A 20,594-nucleotide genomic window follows, 5' to 3' on the forward strand; every position below is an offset into this window, starting at 1 on the left:
TGTGGGACAGTGGGGGTGGGTGGGAGTGGGGGTGTCAAGCAGGCATTTTTAGCTGAAAGGGAAAGGCTTAGGGTGGGAGGAGGTGGCTAGGGACTGGGATGCTTTGGGGGGTGGGATGCCCTGGGAGTGGGAACATGGGCTGCTCAGGACTTGCTGTTTGGCTTTGGATAGTTGGTCACCCTTTCTGGGTCGCTGTCCCATCCTGTGCAAAATGGGTCCCCTAGAACCCAGCGTCGTGCAGCCGGGCCTCACTTGGTCGCTGGGAGCAGCCATAGGCTTCCTACTAGGCCAGCTCCCAAGTCTTCCCATCCTAGTGCTGGAGAAACGGCGCAACTACCGCTCTCAGTGTCCGAGGTGACTCCGCTGCTCCCCAGAGTGGAAAACTGTGTGGAGGGGCCGGGGGAGACCTCCAGGCTCATGAGGAGCCCTGGGCTCCTTATCTACCCCCGCCCCCCACCACCAGGAAAGCCCCCTCCCCTGGCCTCAGAGCTGGGGCTTCTCCTTACTCCTCACCCTGTTTACCGTGTCCAGCCTGGGAAGTGCTGGGGCCCGGATGCTCCTGGGGAAGACAGACTTGGCTGGCCTGCCAGCTGCCTCCCACCACTTCCTCCTTGGTTCCAAACACCCGGCTTCTCACTTCCGCCCTCTGTGGCTCCACCTCAGACAGTTCCCAGGGACTTGAAAGAATCCCACGACCCACAGCTCTCAGGAGCCCTTAAAAGAAAAAAAAAAACAAAACATTTTTGTCGGAATGCGGTGAAGATTCACAGGTCGGATGTTCAGCAATTCGCACTCATTGTGACTCACCCTGCCCTTGCCAGTCCCTTGATGTGCCATCGCGGAACCCACTTCCTTCTGAGGCTTTCTGCTTTCGTGCCCCCTTTTTTTCTAACCCTTGAAATGGGGTCCTTGGGTCAGGGCTGCCTTTTCAGATCTTAAGTGGTTGGTTACTCTCCCTTGGAGGTGAGTTCAGTTCTTGACCTGAAGGGTGACTATGGTTAGAGTCGTGTGTGTGTGTGTGTGTGTGTGTGTGTGACTCATAGTGACCCAGCAAGCAGGAAGTCAATGGAGCAGACAGGGGAGGGGCTTCTGTGATCAAAAGGCCATGCCTTCCAGGAGCATCCTTAACCTGTGACCTTATCCTGACAGGTTGGACTCTCCAGCCCTGCACAAGTGAGAAACCTCAGACTCACTGCCGCTGGGCCGATGCTGACTCACAGCGACCCTCGAGGATTCCTGAGGCTGTAACTTTTTTTCTTTTAGTCATTTCATTGGGGGCTCATACAGCTCTTATCACAATCCATCCATCCGTCCATTGTGTCAAGTGCATTTGTACATTTGTTGCCCTCATCATTCTCAAAACATTTGCTTTCTACTTGAGCCCTTGGTATCAGCTCCTCATTCCCTGCCACCCCCCCCACCTTCCTCCCTCATGAACCCTTGATAATGTATAATTTATTATTATTATTTCATGTCTTATATTGCCCAACGTCTCCCTTGGGCCTTTATGTGGGGGGAGGTCAGACGCTTACAGACTTCCTCCCTGAGGGCAGTTAGTCTTGCTCCCTGCTGCTGGAGACAGTAAAATATTTCTCCAAGAGACCTGTGACCAAGCGACCAAGAATGTTCACACCCTACCAATAATGGTCTCTATCAGTTGAGCCAGGGAACAGGCCAAACTGGCTCTGTGACCTCCAAAGTTAAGTTGTTATCCTAAATCTAGGATCTGCCCATCTTGCCACGCGTATACCCCCAATCCCTCCTTTTCCTATTACATGGATGCACCTAGATCACTCCTCCCATTACTGTATTACCTATAGCACAACCCCTTCCTGTGACGTTTGTCCTCACCGGTAATTAGAGGGTTTGCGTGTCCCCAGAGAATATAAAAAGCCTGGGCTAGCATTAAACTCTCTCCCACCATGTGGACCATCAAGCGGGGCTGAGGTGAGCATGCTACTATGAATCATGTCTGACTCCATTTATTTCAATATTTCTCTTCTATCTCTCATGCTCTCTATAACTTTACTATGATTTTTACTTATTATCGCTGTACAATTGTGCCTACCAGACCCGTAATGATGTGTTAGGGGCTGGCTCCCCCACTTTTCTGTTGTCCGTCCCCCAGAAAGGGTCTTATATGTAGATCCTTGTAATCGGTTCCCCCTTTGCAGCCCATCCTCCCTCTATACTCCAGGTATCACCACTCACACCACTGGTCCTGCAGGGTTCATCTGTCCTGGATTCCCTGTGTTTCCAGTTCCTATCTTTACCAATGTACATCCTCTGGTCTAGCCGGATTTGTAAAGTAGAATTGGGATCATGATGGGGTGGGGTTGGGGGTTGGGGAGCAAGCATTAAAGCGAGGCTGTAACTTTTCACGGAAGTAGAAAGCCTCTTCTTTCTCCCACACACGAGTACAAGTTGACATAAAAACTAACTGCCACACATTCATTCCAAGGCAGAAAAAGCCAAGTTCATGATGGTAGCCGAAGACCTGTGGCTTCTAATTGGCCAGCAGCAACCTGGTCTTCTCTCCCGCAGAACAGCTGGGTGGGTTTGAACCACAGAACTTTTGGGTTGAAGGCAAGTACTTAACCATTGCACCACAGGGCTCCTTCAGAAAACCTCCCAAACTCATGGCCCATGCTGACTCACAGCCCCTGTGGGTTTCCAAGCCTGTCACTCTTTCCAGGAGTAGAAAACCTCATCTTTCTCCCGTGGAACGACTGGTGGTTTTGAACCTGTGACTTTGCAGTTCACAGCCCAACGAGTAGTCACGACACCACCAGGCCTCCTCAGAGAGCCTGTCTCTATTAATAACCGGCTGTCAGAGGATGGTGTGCAGGACTCTCACTGCCCTGTGGAAATGTCTCCTGCTTTGTTCTACTAGTAACTTCTGGGTGACTTGGGACAGGCTGCTTGCCTTCTCTGGGGCGCAGGCCTCCATCTGTACCCCGAGGGTCCTCTCAGTGCAATGTTCTCCAAGTCCCTAGGGAAGCCTGGGGGAGGGGAGAGGAAAGGGGTTCAGGAGTCAGATAGGCTGGATGTGCTCTCGGAGCTCTGTGACCTTAGCCAAGTGACTTAACCTCTCTGTGCCTCAAGGTATTATCTGTAGAATGAAGGAGTTAGACTAGATGGTTTTGAAGTGTAAACCTCACGGAGTTAAGGGTTAAGGCTCATGTGAGGGGAGCAGGGAGGAGGGGGGGGATAAGGCTCCTCCAATCATCAGAGTGTGCAGTACTCAGGCAGGATCAGTCCCCCCTCTCTCCTCCCCCCACTCTCCTCTTGCCCCCCTCCCCTCTGTCTCCTGTGCTTTCTACAAGGCTATTTTTGGCAACCTTGGCTTTAGACTCAGACAGACCTAAAGTACAGCTCTGTCAGCCCCAGCCGGGGTCTCTTGGCTAAACGGCTCAGCGTCACCTCTGAGGACCCCACCGTCCCCATCTGGGAAATGGGGTGAGCGACAGGCCCGGGCAGCGCAGGGCCCACTTCTCGATTCTCCAGACCAGGTGACATCGACAAAGGAGACTCATCAAGCGTGAAATTGGAGGGTGACTTGTGTGTGAGCACCACCAGCCCGAGTGGGTCCTCAGTTCAAGCTGGGGCTGGATCCGGCTCTTCCTTAGAAGTTCTCAGAACAGAGGAAGGGACGCCCCACACCCCCTCCCCCGGGTGGGGCAAAGGGTTAACTTGCTGACAGCTACCCAGGAGGTTAGTCCACACCCACTCAGAGGCGCTTCCCAAGCAAGGCCTGGTGATGGGCTTCTGAAACACCAGGCATTGCTGTATGCTGAGACAGGAACTCTGTCAGAGGATAAGTGGTAAGCAGGCCAGACAATGCCCGGGTAGTGCCTGGGGTGGGCATGGGGGGCAACCCACAGCAGTTAGGGGGAGCCCAGGGGAGCCCCGCTGGGAGGGGGCTTTCAAGCTGAGGCAGGGGAGGAGGAAGAAGTCCAGGGTGTGGGCGAATAAATGTACCCCCCCCCCTGGGGTCCGTCCCCAGCAGCAGGGCTGGAGGCTCAGAGCTCTGGCCCTGGCAGGAGTCGAAATGCATCTCCCGGGGCGCCCGGTGCTCCCCCAGCCCTGCAGCCTGCCTAATGGGCACAGCTCCCACTGCCAGAAGGGGCGGGTTGTCCTCAGTGGCTCCCCCCTCCCCAAACTGCCCGCTGGCTGGCTGGCTGGCAGGGGCAGCCTCCCTTGGTGGCCCCCACCCCACGCAGCTGGCGGCCCCCGCCCTCGGTGAGCCCAGTTTCCTGCTCCTCCCGCCAGCTGTGGCTCTGGCTGGGCTCTGCCCGGTCTGTTCAGGGCAGCCGCAGGAAGGCGAGGGAAAGCTCCGGAGCTCGGGAAAGCTCCGAAGCTCGGAGCCAGCGGAGGGACCTCTTGGTGAACTGTTCTGAGAATGGCAGGCGCTCAGAGGGGGCTGTGGGTGAATGAATGAAGGTGGGCGGCCCGCCGGAACTGTGTGATGGGCAATCGACCTCACGTCGTCATCGTAACCTGAGGCCACAGCACTCCTGGGAGACCCGGGAGCCCACTGCTGCCTCTGAAAGGTACCTTGTTTAGTTCTGTGCTTTCCCCTCGGGACCAGGGAGGACCAGGAGTCAGGAGGAAAGTTTGAATTGGTCTCTTTTAATTTGTGGTCAAAATGCAAGTAGTTCAGTGGTCTGAGCAGCTGAGGTGAGCATTTGCCCTGAGGCTGGAAGCAACCCATGAGGCAGGCGAATATCCACGTCCTCATCTGACAGGTGGGGGAAACAGGAGGCTGGGGCAGCTGGGGGAGGCACGAGGCCTGGCTCAGGGCTGCAGAGATGGCTAGGTTAGAGGTGGGGCCAAAACTGGGCGGAGAGGCCACACAGCCTGCATCAATCTCTGTGAGCACCTTAACCAGACTTCCTCCCAGTCCTGGAAGTCAGAGAGGAGATCTTGGCCCGACGGGGACCCCTTCGTGTCTCTAGTTCATACCTTCACTCATCCATTCTCCCATGGTTCTTGCTACCTGCCTACTAGGTGTCAGGGCCCGGGGGAGCTGGGGGCTGGGTCTTTGGCTGCTCGCGGCAACAGTTCAAACCCACCAGCTGGTCTGCTGGAGAAAGACGAGGAGGCGGCCTGCTCACGGCAGCACTTTGAGTCGCAGAGACCCTAAGGAACAGTTCTGCTCTGTCCCAAAGGGCCTCTGGGAGTCGGGGTCTACTAAGTGGCAGGGGGTGTTCTGTATCCCTCTTCCTCGCCCTCTTTGTCTCCTTCTCCCTTTCCCTCACCCTCTCCCCACTCCCACTCTTCGTCATGGTCCCTGGCTGTGAGGTCGGCTCTTACTCCTTCACGGGGACCCCAGGGGCGCAGGAAGAACTAACTGGGCTGCACGTGGTCTGGTGTTCAAGGCAGATGGCCAGGCCTGTCTTGCCAGGTGCCTCTGGTTGGGACCGAACCAGCAACCTTTTGGTTTGCAGTTAGTTGAGCGCTTACTGTTTGGGCCACTCGGGGACTCTTCTGCAGCCCCTCACCCATCCTCCTACCTTTGTCTCCCTCTCTGCTCCTCTGTCTGTCGGTCTGTCCGCCTGCCTCTCCATCCGTCATCAGCTTTCCCACCTCCTGTTTGGTAGCCTGCTTTGTCCTTCGCTGTTGGTGTGGCGGACACCCTGTTACCGTCAGGCCTGCAACGTGCTTTTTTATAGGCACAGGGCCAGGATGTCATGGGGTTCATGGAACTGCTCCCCATGTGTTGGCTTCTAGGTTTTGGGGTCTCCCTGCCCATGATTACACACAGTGTTGTGACAAATGCCCCAATGGACCATCAATTGCTACCTTTTCAAAAATAAGGCTGTTGGCCAGCCTGTTGGTCACATTGCCCCCTGGGAAGTGGTGCCCACTTGAACTTCCTTGGTATTTATATCAGTCCCTCTAACACCCCCCGGCCTTCACTGACACAGGGGTTTCTCAGTTCTTACCCGCTCTCCACCCTGACCCCACCCCCATGAGAGCGATCAGATGGACACCTGGTTGCTTCCAGACGTGCTCTATTGTGGTTGCTGTTAGTAGGTCTGGTCAGCCTTTCTGAGCCGATGACTCACCTCTTCTGGGCTGCGGTGCTCACCGAAAGGTGAGTCGTTCCAACCCGCCGGTCGCTCCTTCGGAGAAAGATGAGACTCTGTACCTATAAAGATTTCCATTCTCAGAAACCCGCAGAGGCAGTTCCACTGTATCCTTAGAGGGTCTCAGAACTGACTCAATGGCCATGAGGTGTTTTTCCCCAAGTTCGTTCGCCATTTTTCCGATGGTCATGTTTCTCTTTTTCCTATTGATCTTAAAGAGCTCCTTGCATATGGAAGCTCCGTCCATTTGCCAGTGAACATCGGTTGAGACTTTCAGTCTCGGAAAACATCCACTTTCAGACTCAAAAAACCAAACTCACTGGCTATCCAGCCTTCTGACTCACAGCCATCCGACAGGACAGCAGAACTGCCCCTGTGGGTTTCTAAGTCGGTAACTCTTTACGGAGGTAGAAAGCCTCACTTTCCACCTGCAAGTACGACTGGTGGGTTCAAACGACTGACCTTGGGGTGAGCAGCCCAACGTGTTGCCCACTGTGCCACCGGGGCGCTCACCTTTCAGACGAGGATGTTGAAAATGAATGAGGTGCCAAGACCAGCTTTGGGGAAAAAGTACAAGCAACTAACACATCTTACGACAACATTGATGAGATGGCGCACGATGGGGAATAGTTGGTTTTAAAAAAATAGTTTTATTGATATCAAATCCACACACCCTATGCTTCCATAGCTAAGTTGCTTAGAGAAAGAGCTGTATATCCATCCTCAGAATCAGTTCTAGTGCTCCCTCCCGCCTCCCACATTCATTATTTGCCCCATTCCCCGCCTCTCCTCCCCCATCGCGGTTAAACTGCCGCCTCTATGGAGCTTCTCCTGTGCTTCAGCAACATAACAGAAACAATAAACACTCAAATGAAACAGAACAAATAATGAGATAAAAATAAATCGTTAGAAAGAAAAAAACACCAGCAATATTTTTTGAAAAGCCAGAGAGGAAATTTCTGTCGTGGAACAAGTGAGAGGTCTTTAAATTTAGAGCAAATTCATGTTGGCTCAAGAAGGGAGGTCATCTAACCGGATGGCATGTCACACCAGCGCTCCACCCACCACCATGGAGTTGACAGTAATCTCTGTCTGGTAACAGAGCTGTTTGCGCCCCTCGTCTGTGCCCAGAGGGTATTTACGAGGGATTCCATCTGCCTAGAGACTCTGCAGATAGATTTTGGGGTCCCACTGCCCTCCATAGCCGTCTACAAATTGGGTGTTCACACTCTGCATCTTCCCTTCATCATATCTGGACTTGGCTGTCGTCAACTTTGGGTCCTACCGGCTGGTGGGCTTCTTCCAGTGTGGACGTGGTTGAGGGCTCACTTAGATGGCTGCTTGTTTGAATACAAGCCTTTAAGACCCCGGACACTGTGCCGGTCGATAGAGGACCAGACGGACAGTGTTTTGTTCTGCTGTGCACGGGGTCTCTCTGGGTCGGAACTGACGAGGGCAGCCCACAGCAGTCACCATGACAATAAACGCACTGCTAGGCGGCGATCACGCAGACCTGCCCAGCTCCGGGAGACCAGGTCCCACGTCCCAGGGAGGAAGTGGTCAGGCCCTGGGTTTTGTCTTTCAATGAAGAGGCCCAGCCTCCACTTCCCTCTTCATGACCCATCTCCCCTGGGTCTCCTGATTTCTCTTGCCCTCGCATCTTGGGTAGTTGAGATGTGAACCTGGCAGGCTGGCCCCGCCATAGGGCGGTTGGGCAGGTGTCTTGTCAAGCTGAGGAGACGCTCAAGTGGTCAGGTAGCAGACCCTGAGAACCCCACAGGACTGATAGCGCTTGGCATGACGGGGCTTTCTCTGAACCTCTCAGGACCAGGCCAAAAGTCAAAACCAAACCCCCCCACCCCCGCTCTCAACTCGATGCCGACTCATTGTGACCCTATGGGACAGAGCACAACTGACCTGTGAGTGTCCGAGGCTATGACTGCATACATGAGTAGAAAGCCCAGGCTTTCTCTTCAGGAGCTGCTGGTGATTCCGAACTACTGACCTTGTGGATGGCAGCCCAGCGAGTAACTACTGTGTCACCAGGGCTCCTGGTGAACTTGAACTTCAGGGACTAGATCATGTTGACTTTGACCAAACCACACCTCTGGCTGGAGCACATCTGGGAAGTTTCCCGGCTCTCAGACTGAGTCAAGGTCCTGTGTGCTGGCCTTGACCGGTGCCTGACCTGCAGGATCGTCCACGCCGCTGTCCTTGCCGGTCTCTCCTGCGAGAGTGAGGTTTATGGAGGGCAGACCTGGGGCCTCCTTCCCTCTGCCTCCTAAGCCCCTTGTGAAAAAGCTCCCGCCAGAGGGGCTCGGTGAATGTGTGTCAAGTAGATTCATTTCCTCATCTGGAAAATAGGGAGTTGTCTCAAAGTTCTCATTCTCCGGGGGTGCGCATCTCTCAGTTCACAAGCCTGCTTTATTGATAGGAGTTTCTGGAAGCCTCGCCACCATGACGAGGGCACTATGTATATGTCTTTGACCGTGTTGACTACATATGAGACATAACCTACAGATTAGGAGTTTGAGTCCCGATACTGCACCTCCAGACAGTGGGTGTTGGCGTAGATTGTACGGGTCCTTTTTGAAGCTGGTCTGCCACCTGTCAGCTGAGGGACCTGGAGCCCGTTACTCCTTACCTGTGGGCCTCAGTTTTCTCATCTGTAGAATGGGAATTTGAATAGCCACTCGGGAGTCGCTAGGAGCCCTGCTGGCTGGCGTACTGGTTACTTGGCCTGCGAAGGGCCAGGTCAGCAGTTCAAAAGCACCAGCTGTTCTGGGTGGACTGTTTTAGGCCACTTGACCTTGGTGTGCCCTGGAGCTGTGGTCCTGACCTCTGAGGCCCAGCAACGCACTCCCTGAGGTTCATGGTGATGTCATAACATTGACCCCTGTTTATACCACCACATGAGGGGATATATTTGCAGCAAAGGTGAATAGACATGTGTGAATATTCTTTGTCAAATATGAGTGCATGTGCGTGCGTGTGTGTGTGTGTGTGTGTGTGTGTGTGTGTGTGCTGCGCTCCCATCTGCACCCACCTGGGGATAGACATGCACGCCTATCCCCACATCTGCTCGTAGGTCCCCGAGGGCTGGGCAGCTGGAGATGGAGAGCCCTAGTCCCTCCATCAGTGGCCAGGGTCCCAGCGCTGCGTGTTCTGTCACTCCGAGGAGTCCCCTGGGCTCCACTCTGAGTGGTGCACCCCGTACCCAATCCACAAGGATGTGGCTTCGACCTCAGGCACAGGAGGGTCCACACAGGGGCAGGACTGTCTGTCCTGGGGGCTGGGCATTAGCCATCCTTCTGGTCACCAGGAAAGTGTGGGGGACAAGGGGGGACGCCATGGGCCACTCTCCAACACTGCTTGCCCAAGTTCAGGATGGTGCCGCCCAGTCAGACTGGCCAGCCATTCACCCACGTGTCTCCTCTCCAGACACTAGGATTCAGCTGATTCTCTGGGGGCAGTATTCAATCCACTTCACCGTGCTTTCCCCTGAAGCCAGGGCTCCAGCTTGGTGACATCACACGGCCTCTTGTATCTCTGTGGAAGACGAGGATCTGTGTGTGTGTGTGTGTGGGGGGGGGGGTCTACCGAGCATGCCATCTTGCTGGAACTGCAATTTGAAAGAAAAAAATGTTTCTTCCAACTTCAGTCCTCAGCATCAGAATCTCGGAGGATAAACATTTGGAGTTGTAATTTGGAACCAGTTCCCCAGGGGTGATCGGAGCCCCCGCCCCCCAAAAAACTTGAGAACCACTAAACTAGAATTCTTGGACCATTTTTTTTGCCCTTTACTTAGAATTTTGGGTTCTTTGCTGCCCACAGAGGTTTCCTTTCTCCTTCCTAAGAAAACATCCATGTGCCTCTGTGAACCCACAGTCTCTGTGTCAGCAGTTAAGGCCAGGAGGCAGCGTGGGTGTGTTAGTCCGGGTGGTCTAGAGAAATAAACCCAGAGACACTCATATGTGTGTAATAGAGAACTTTATATCAAAGAGTAACTGTATATTAAGAACACATCCCAGCCCAGTGCAGATGAAGTCCAAATGTCTGATACCAATCTATAAATCCCTCTCTAGACGCACGCAACACATGCAATGAAGCCGAATGCAGAAAAATCACAGGCCAGTGGGTGGAAAGTCTTGTGGATGCAGTGGTGGTGAAAGCATCTCAGTGCTGGCATGGGTCTCCACGTGGCTCCTCTAGCTCCCAGGCTCTGGCTCCATCTATGTAGCTCCATGTAGCTTGTCCACAGGAATGTATAGCAGAGAGAGTGTGGGTCTGGCTTCCAGGGAGCTGTTTATCTCCGTGGTGCCTCCGAATGAGCTCATCAAGCTGTGACCTGCTTGACAGGCTAAACTTCACCCCTTCCTTCTCAATGTCTCAAGTTGACCCCCGATTACACAACTACCACAGTGGAGAAGAAATGAAACTTCATCTTGCAGTGCCACAGAAAGCTAGATCGCCGTCAGGGTCGCCCAGTGTGGTGGCTTTGAAAAGGTGATGAGCCAGGGGCCCTTTACTGAAATGCAGAACCTCTGGAGATGTGTACTTTGAATCCCCCTTCAAGAGGTGGTACCCTAGTGGAAGCAGAAGGTTCCTCCACTCACATGACCGTGCTCATTCTCATTGCCTCTCGGGTGGACCTATGGTCCTGTAGGGCAGCTGGTCAAGGTCAAGGGGTTAGTAGGCCCACAGGCTGGGTCACGGACTCGCTGCAGGGAGAATGATTACCCTCGATCTAGGAATATCTGCCTTGGAGTTAGGCATCCATTCCACAGAGAGATGAGAACACCTTTTCAGACCGTCACTGAACTTGTTACATGATTTTTTTTTTAAGGGAAAGTGCCCTAACTCTTGGACCATCATCACCTCATGTACAAACAAAGAGGCTGGATGTTGTATTAGGATAAGCTGAGCTGCACTAACGAATAGACCCAGATAGGTGTTGTCGCTGCTGGGGCCATCAAGTTGGCTCCGACCCATAGCAACCCCATGTACCACAGAATGCCCGGTCCTGCACCATCCTCCCAATTGTTCCTGTGCTTGAGCCCCTAGGTGCAGCCACTAGTCAATCCATCGAGTTGAGGGCCTTTCTCTTTGTTGATGCCCCGCTAAAGACACATGCAATGGCTCAAAACCAACCAACCAACCAACCAACCAACCAACCAACCAACCAACCAACCAACCAACCTTCAGTCCTCAAACAAAATCAAACTCAAATTAAAAAAAACCAGATGCCTAACTCCAAGGCAGATATTCCGAAATCGAGGCTAGCCGTTCTCCCTGCAGCGAGTCCAGGACCCAGCCTGTGGACCTACTCTCCCCTTGACCATTGCCAAGGTCTGCATCCAGCTAGTCGAAGATGGAAGCGTGAAGGCGTGGAGCTGGCACTTCCCTGTCCTTTCCCCTGAAGTCAGAGCTTCAGATTATTAACACCACTTGGCTTCTTCTGCCTTTGTTGTATTTTGCTTCCTAACTGCCTCAGCTGGGAGGTGACACACACATCGCTTCTGCTCTGTGGTGCACGGTTCAGAACCAGTCATGTGATCAGTCTAACTGCAAGAGAGCCTGGGAATGAAGTCCTTGCCAGAGCTATGGGCCGGGGGAGGAGAGGATGGATTTTCATGAGCAGCTAGTTGGGATGGCTTCAAGAGCCCTTTCCATTATTGAATTCGAAGCCTAAGTGGTCACGGTCTAATTTTACTAGCTTGGCATCTGATTGGCTCACTGCTTAGCACGGTGATGGTGGACCCATGAGCATGTTTTCTCCTCAATGGGATCAGTAGCAGTTGCTGTGGGGTTGGCTCCAACTGAGAAGGGCTATGGTGCTCCAGTGTCTGCTTGCTTTCTTTTTAAAAATAACTTGATTGGGGGCTCTTACCAGCTCTAATCACGTGCCTTCCATCCATCCATTTGTGTGAAGCACAGTTGTACATGTTTTCATCATCATCATCAATCATCTTCTTCTCTTTTTTAAATCATTTGAATGGTGAGCTCACAGCTCTGATCACAATCCATACATACTTCCATTGTGTCAAGCACATTTGTACATTTGTCCAGAGTGTTTTCCATGGCTGGTTTTTCACAAGGGGGTGGCCAGGTCAATCTTTTAAGGTACTTCGAATCCACCGCCTTTCAGTTAACAGCCAAGCCCTTCACCATTTTGTACCACCCATGGGTTCCAATCCACAAGGTCATCTCCACTGTGGGTCCACCATCACCACGTTCACGATCAGATTAGCTAATACCCTGAGCACGTCCCCAGGTTCCAGGTCCCCCACCAAGGCAGCTGCCATTCCCATCCTCTCTTGGGAAAAGCATCCAAGAGGTATGCCTTTATTGAGTGCAATATTGATGGAACCCAATGTTTCCGTGTGTCTTAGCTCTTGTCTCATTGAATCTTTTGATGAGCCTAGGTAGGACTCTACCCCCCATCTTACAGATGAGGAAACCGAGGCTTAGAAAGGTGAAGGGACTTACCCAAGACCACACAGGATGTTAAGAAAACCACAGAGCTTGGATTTGAACTCAGTTTGTCCTATTGAAGTCTAAGGGTCCTATGGCGCATGAGCATGTGTGTGTGTATGGGTGTGTGTGTTTAGGGTAGGGATTTTCCTTGAGCTGAACTCCCCAAGGGTTGAGCAATGGAAGGCCACAAGTTACCATGAGGTGACTGCCCTCACCCGGGGAAGCCCAGTGTGGCCACGGATAGGAAATGGGATGGCGTTTGAGGACACAGATGTGTTGGCGAGAGTGTCTTGTGGGTTTGGGGACAAGCCTGGATGAAGAAACCCACCCAGGAGCAAAAGCTGCGCCAACGGGAGACATCCAGATAGACCGGATCTGGTTCACAGCCTCAGGGTAGGGTAAGATAGGGTACAACTCCCCTGCCCCTGTCCCCCGTAGTGGTTATCTCCTGACCCTTGAGGCCACCAGGGCTGGGATTAAATGAGTGATGTATCTATGAACATGCTCGGCCACCAACTGAGGTCGGAGGGTCAAACCAAACCAAACCAAACCCAAACACCCACTCATTGAAAATCCTGTGGAGCCCAAGGCCACCCTGACATACACATGGTATGTCCTAGGTCAGGTCATGGGTCGCCGTGAGCCAGCTGCCACTGACTTGATGGCAACTGGAGACATGTATGTGCTTATGTCTAGATATCCGAAAGCGCTGAGATGAGCGGACTCCCTGCCAGCGAGTCGATGCGGGCTCATCGTGACCCTGCAGGACAGGGTAGAACTGCTCTTATGAGCTTACAAGGCAGCAACTCTTTACAGGAGTGGAAAGCCCTGTTTCCTGGGCTGCGGCTGGTGGTTTGTAGTCCAACGCGTGACCACTTCCACCAGCAGGGCTTCTGGTGAGAACAGCATACGATCAGCTCAGTAAAGGCATGATGGTTTTATTCTCTGTTGGGGGTGTGAGCTCCCCAATTCACCTTTGTTCAACTGGGCTGGCATGGGCACGGGTGACCCGAGGCCTTGGGTTCCCAGGCTGAGACTACTCCTCTGACCCGTGTCCTGGCTTCCTGCCTGACCCGCAGAGGAGATACATGCTGCGTCGGCAGGTGGCTGCTTGGGCCTGTCTTCACGGCACCAGCGACACACTTGGGCAATTCTGGAAGGTCCAGCCAGCTGATTCAGCAGGGGAGGTGGGCTACCAGGGCAGGCAGAACCTCAGAATCGGTTCTGCTTTTGGGGAGCAGAGACTGAGAGCCTCCAACCCCTGAGGGTAGCTCTTGTGCAATAAGGCACATGCCTGGGGGCGGAGGGGAGCAAGGAAGGAATGTGCGTGCCCCCTCTTTTGTTTCTGGGCGTGAGGAGTCAGGGAGACTGGGGCGGGGGCGGGGATCTGGTGGGGAGTGGGTGGAATGTCGTGGGGTGAGGCAGGCTGAGCTGGAACTGATACCTACCCTCTGCGAGAGCTCAGGCACGGCACTGACCTCTGTGAGCCGGCCCCCCGCCATGTCCCCTTGCCTCAGGGTTGTTTGGAAAGTGCCCACAGTGCCTCCTGGGAGTCTAGTAAGGTGCCCAGCAAATGACCTTGGGTAGTGATTAGGGTAGGAGGAGGGTTATTCGAAGTCCATCTCCCCACCCCTTACTTTTTCAAATTTATGTGGACAGGCCAGAGACCCACGTCCCTAAATACCCCAAACACACTCACTGTCATCGAGTCAATCCGGACTCACAGCGACCCTACAGGACAGGGTAGATCAGCCCCTTGGGTGTCACTGTGTGCGAGAGCAGAACCCCCCCTCCCATGCTCCGTCTGTCTCCTGAGAAGCAGCTGATGGTTTCAAACTGCTGATCTTGCAGATTGTAGCTCAACGCATCACCACAACGCCACTGGGGCTGTCAGAAACTATTGACTCACCAGCGTTAGAGACAGGAAGCAGGGGCCCCTACAACCAATGTCCCCGGGGTCCTGTTCCCACTTTTAACAGTCACCAACAACCACCCAGCTGCTGTTGAGCCGACTGACTCTGACAGGTGTCCACCCTCTGAGAATCAGCATATAGGTTGAGCCCCATGGGGTTCTCAGTGGGAGGCCTTTGGGGGCATTGATCACAGGCTTTCTTCCCAGCTGCCCCAGGGTGGACTTGAACTTCTGGCCCTTCCTGTAGCTGTGGAGCGTGTTAACTGTTGGCATCCCCCAGGGGATCCAATGCTGGCAGTGGTTTGAACAACTTAGGCTTCTTAGCGTGCTGGAAGTAAGAAGGCCCACGTGGATGGGTTTCCCTGGGTAAAGTCAAGTTGCTGGCAGGATCACATGCCTGCTGGGGGTGGGGTGGGGTGGCAAGAGTGACCCTAGAGAAGAAACTGTTTCCTTGCCCTTTTCCACCTCCTACCCACCAGGGCCACCCACAATCCTGGCCTCACAGCCCCCTTCGAAATCCCCTTCCAAGCCGCCCTCTTTGATTTATGAGGATCGCTGTGTTTTATGTGGGACCCACCCAGATCATCCCCAATCACTTCCCGATCCATCCCTAGGCTCTTAATCACACCCGCAAAGTCTCCCAGAACCTGTGCCTCTGTCGCCTGACATAGCGATTTCAGGCGGAGAGAGCGGGGCCCCCAGTATGAATTGGGAGGTTTGACAAGCGAGGGCTGTCTGGTGTGGCGGGCAGGAAGCAGGGGGTGACAGGAGGGGCCCTGGAACCTGGGCAAGGTCTCAGCAGCCACACCTCTTGTACTGGGTGGTCCATTTCATTCCATTTCCCCCGGGCACAGCATCCTGTTATCCACCCGCCTCCACCCCAACGCAGGCCCCACCTTCTCCAGACAGTGCTTACACTTGAACATTTCAACAACTTAAACTTGAAACTGGATTCCAGACAACCCGGGCTTGCGGCTTTCTCTTGGGTCGTCTGGTCCGTCAACCGGCTTCAGGAAGAGAGCGCTCTCTGCGCCCCCCATCCCCAGGAGTTTGCTGCTGACAGCTGTAGTCAGTTCATTTAGGAAGGTGGTTTGGGTCTTTACTGGTGCGGGGACGACTGAGCTGAGGTGGACATGACCGCCTTCCCCGGTGCCCCAGGGCCGAGGGAGGTGGGGCTGACTGGCACCAGGAGCAGGCTTTCAGGAAAGGGGGGCAACATTTCAGTCTCTTTGGTGACAGGCTTGGTCTGCAGGGTTCCACTCCCCCTGGGTCATGACGAAAACGGGTCTCCCTTGAGTAAGAACACAAACGACTGCCTGGTGGGTAGAAGCCGGAGCCCGCCACCTCACAGACCTATTTGTAAGCCCATTCTCTGCCACCTGTTGGCTGGGAGCCCTGGGGCACGTTGCTCAGTGGCTCCGCGCCTCAGTTTCCTCCGCTGTGAACGGATGCAGGGGTTGTCAGGCGCCATGTGGTTTGAGTGAGGTCACATGAGGACCCAGAGTTGGGGCCTCAGCATGAGGGTGCTGGCCTGGGGCCGTTGGAGGAATGAATGCTGGGGCCTGGAACCCTGGGTCCCTGGGAAAGGCTAGCAAATGCCAGTGTGGACCATGCCAGGGGGTGCGGTCGGTCTCCCTCCAAGCCCTCCCTTCCGTTTCCTGCCTTGGCCTGAGAACACAGCAGAGGAGGGAGGTCTTGAATTGCCAGCCTTACCATTAGGGCAAGCAGTCCCTGTCTGGTAAAGGGGCTTTGTGTGTTCTTTCTTTCTTAAAAATCATTTTGTTGGGGACTGGTACAACTCTTTCACAATCCATTCATCCATCCATTGTGTCAAGCACAGTTGTACATTTGCTGCCCTCATCATTCTCAAAACCTTTGCTTTCTACTTGAGCCCTTGGTATCAGCTCATTTTTCCCCTTCCCTCCCTTCCCCCTCCCTCCCTCCCTCTTGAACCCTTGATCATTTGTAAATTATTATTATGTTTTCCATGTCTTACACTGTCTGATGTTGCCCTTCACCCACTTTCCTGTTGTCCATCCCCCAGGGTGGGGGTTATATGTAGATCCTTGTGATTGTTTCCCCCTTTCTCCCCCAACCTTTCCCCTACCTTCCTGGTACGGCTACTCTCATTACTGGTCCTCAGGGGTTTATCTGTCCTGGATTCCCTGTGTCTCCAGCTCTGATCTGTACCAGTGTACCTGCTCTGGTCTAGCCATATTTGTGAGGTAGCACTGGGGGCTTTGTGTTTTCTGTCCCTCCTCCCCCCACCCTCTTTCTGCCGGAGGTTTCGGACATGAAGGAAAAGAAACGCTGTGGCGGGGGGGTAAGGGGGGGCAGGCCTACGAAGGTCTGCTGGCTCAGCGAGGCCCCTCCCTTGGCCACCCGCTGATGCCGCTCAGGTCTGGAGTGAGGAGGGTTAGGGTTAGGGGTGAGAAGGAGGGGATCCCCAATAGCTCGAGGGCTAAGAGGCTCCTCTCAGATGAGGAGGCTCCTGCCAGGTTGGCATGAGGCATTGGACGTTGGGTTCCTGGACCTCCCTCTCTTCTCTGATGGCTCGGCTGTAGGACAAACAGCACATTATTTCACCGCTAACCAAAAGGCGGGGGACATGAGTTCAAGCACAGGGACCACCGAAGAAAGTTCTGGTGGTTGACTTCCCCCAGATAAGCAGCCCCTGCAAACCCTCCAGAGGAGAGTCTTCCCCTGATGGGTCTGGGGTTCGGGGGAGTCGGGAGCCCCACGTTGTTTCTCCTTTGAAGAACTTTTTCTTCTTTCTTTCTCTTGGCTGTTTCCACTGCCGGATGGACTAGGTCACTTTCACTAGCTGAGTCCAGGGGGGGGGGCAGTCCCCCAGATTCCACTCCGTGCAGCCAAGGCTGTCCTCTGGGACCAGCCACTCCTCTTGGCAGGCGCCCAGCAGACAGTTTACAAATCTGGGATCCGCCCTTTGGCATCACACACACGCTCAACCGCGGGATACTCGGAAGGCAGGATGGCAGCCCCATTTTGCCGCCCACTAGACCGAGTCCCAGAGAGAGGGGGTCGGGGGGTGCATTCACTCCCCCTTTTATTCCTTTATCACAAGGTCCTGGAAATACCTTGGAATTTCTGGAAATTCCAGAAATTTCTGGAAATACTCCGCTGCCTTGGACATACCAGCTATCCTCCCGTCGGCTTTTAGCTTTGATTTTAAATAAAGCGTCAGGATGGTGAGTGTGGGGCCTGGATTTGACTCCCGAGTCTCCCTAGCCGGCTGCGGGATCCAGAACTTTCTAGCCTCAGTTTCCTCACGTGGCAGTTCGGGACGCTGCCGGGCTCGGTCATGAGTGGTGTGGAGGTGAGTCAGCGCAGCAGCTTCACCATGCCCGGAAGAAGGACCGAGATGGGTGGTTATCGGTGCTGAATGCGTTGTGATAGGTGTTAAATAGGTGGTTAGAGATGAAGCGACTTGCCACAATAAAAACAAACAAAAAAAACCCCAAACTAGATGAAATGCCATAATCCAGGTCCAGGCCTCACACCCTGTGCCTGGCCCTTAGCAAGCGCTTCATAAAGTCTTGGGTCTTGGGCGTCTGGGCATTTGAAATAGCTGGAGCGCATTGGAGGTCCTCAGGAACCGCTCCCCCAAATTGGATTTCATTCCTTTATTGGCCCCTCTACTCCACCTCCCAGGCCTTGTCCTATGCCCCCACCCACCCACTGACCGCGGCCCCCAAGCCCTGTCCCGGTGCCACCACGGGGAGGCCAGCATTCCCGGTTGTGGAGAAAAGAGTAAGTCTATGAACGGAAGGCCCTGGCTAGCATTCATGTCTCCCAGCGCCTGAAGACTTCTTTTCAAGCGCTGGGAAGCTAGGAGGCGACTTTGAGATCTTTGGGCCACGCACCTGGCCCAAGTCATGACCTTTCCCAGCACCTCCTCTGCGCGTGTGAAAGTGGGACTTTGAATCAGGAAGGCGATGGAATCATGGGGGCATTTGGATGGTGGTGCCCGTGAAGGATAGGGACCGAACCACGGATTGCCGAAAGAACAGACGGTTGGAAGAAGTACCGCCCAAGTGCTTCTTAGAAGCGAGGAGGGCGTGAGACTTGGTCTCCAGCACGTTGGCCATGCTGACAGGAGAGGCCAGTTCTTGGAGAGGGACATCTGCTTGGTCAAGTGCAGGGTCAGTGGAAGAAGAGGAAGCCCTTCGACCAGATAGATCGGCGTTGGCTGCATCGATGGGCTCAGATATACGAACTGTCCTGAGGAGGAGCAGGGCCGGGCAGTGTTTCGCTCTGTTGTGCCACGGGGTTGCTAGGAGAACCCACTTGAGGGTACCTACTGACCACAAAGCCATGTAGACCGGTTGACACCTCTGAACAGCTTCGTGACAGGTGGGAAAACTGAGGCTCACCTTGTGGCCACCCAACTCACAGGGAGGAAATTTCCAGGTGCCTCAGGCTCCACTTGGCCAACCTACCAGCCAGGCTACTGCCGTTCTCCCAGCCCCCTTCTACAGGGTGCATGTATGCTCTTCCTGTGTGGTTTCCACAGGAACACCCCTCCCACCACCACAACCACCACCAGGGTGGGACTTTGGGATAAGGTGACACCGTCCCCTTCCTTGAACTGACCCAAACCATACCAGTCCCATAAGACTGGTTGAAACCAACCAGGCGTCTGCTTGGAAACCCACACAACGGAGTCACTCACCCTGGTGAGTTTGCCACTGATGGAAGCTTGCTGTGCCCAGTCTTTGCTGGGCAGGAGTGGGGGGCCGGGGAGCAGGGAGTGTCCATGACGGTGGACCTTGGGGTACTGTGGAGACGGGCTCATCCTGGAGGCACATGAGCCGCAGCCTTCTCTGCTGCAAAGGACTCCAGGCCAGGAAGTGAGTGAGTCAACTCCATAGGGGAAGTTTAGAGTTCCAACTTCCCCGCATCTCCAGTGGGGCCTCCCCGACTCCCCCTTTCTTCAAACATCAGAGGGAATTGGGGGTGACTTTCTTTTCTCTAGGGTAGCCACACGTCAGCAGAGCTCAAACCTAGGAGGCGTGAGGGCGAGCGTTGTAATTTTGACACATCCCCTGGCTACCCGGCTTACCCATCAGGCGGTCGCTCCCTGGCGGAGCCTGGAGACAGAAGTGGCCACTCCTGCCCTTCCGTGCGCCGTGGAGAAGGAGCCTGGGGTCCCGGTGGCCCTCTGCTGAACTGGTAAAACCCTCTCTCCATCCAGCTATTTCTGCCTTCCTCGCGTGGGCCTCGGAGGGCATCCTGGCAGAGGGCAGGGTGGCACAGCTTGGGTGGTGTGGAGAGGCACGCAATTCACCCAGGTGCAACTGGAGAGGCAGGGTCTCGTGGCGCTCAGAAGCTTCTAGAATCTGCCTGCTGGCCTCAAACTCCTTGACTTCGTAGCTGGGCTGCCGTGGATTCCTGTTCTGCGAAAAGGTGTGCGTGATTCTGCCTCGCGTGTGAGGCTCACAGGTGCTGAGAAGGTGTCCGCCATCCTCAAAAGTCAGCTCCCTGGCATGGAGTGGATTCCGACTCACCGCGACCCGGGAGGACAGGGTGGCACTGCCCCTGTGCAGGACCTCCTCTGCCATGACCACTCCTTCTCGAACGCACAGTAAGGGGAAGGCACCATTAACGACGATCACTGTATTTTTCCCTGCGGGACCTGCACCTTCCCAAGGACTTGTGGGCATCGTCTGGTGGTGCAGTGGTTACGGGTTAGGCTGTTAACTGCGTCGTCGGCAGTTCAAAACCACCAGCTGCTCCATAGGAGAAAGATGGGGGCTTTCTACACCCATAAAGAGGGACAGTCTCAGAAACCCACAGAGGCAGGCCTCCCCGTCCTGTAGGGTCGCTATGAGTTGGCATCGACTCGACGGCAGAGAAATGGGGTGAGGTGGGGTTTGGCTCATTGGGATGTCACCTGCTGGGCTGATTTGGGGGGACATGTCACCACCTGCTGAGACCCCCCAGGGGTCTGGAAATGGACTTTCTTTTAAAAAATCATTTTATTGGGGTCTCGTACAACTCTCATCACAATCCATACATGCATCCATTGTGTCAGCACATTTCTACATGTGTTGCCCTCATCCTTCTCAAAACGTTTACTTTCTACTTGAGCC

At 54.3% G+C, this 20,594-nt stretch overlaps 1 protein-coding gene across 3 annotated transcripts in view; it reads left to right on the plus strand.

Moving 5' to 3' along the window:
- The first annotated feature begins 1,846 nt into the window (after nt 1–1,846).
- The window catches only part of CMKLR1 (chemerin chemokine-like receptor 1), a 55,394-nt gene continuing 36,646 nt past the window's right edge, over nt 1,847–20,594 (plus strand). Inside the window, exons 1-2 of one of the 3 annotated variants that reach the window (XM_075534304.1) lie at nt 3,763–3,824; nt 4,273–4,553. The gene's annotated coding sequence lies outside the window, so the exon portion shown is untranslated. Of the gene's footprint in view, nt 1,948–3,671; nt 3,825–4,272; nt 4,554–20,594 lie in introns of those variants that run through there. The other 2 variants (XM_075534305.1, XM_075534303.1) reach the window with 2 other exon arrangements.

The sequence above is a fragment of the Tenrec ecaudatus genome, chromosome 16 (genome assembly GCF_050624435.1).
Source record: "Tenrec ecaudatus isolate mTenEca1 chromosome 16, mTenEca1.hap1, whole genome shotgun sequence".
Taxonomy (NCBI): domain Eukaryota; kingdom Metazoa; phylum Chordata; class Mammalia; order Afrosoricida; family Tenrecidae; genus Tenrec; species Tenrec ecaudatus.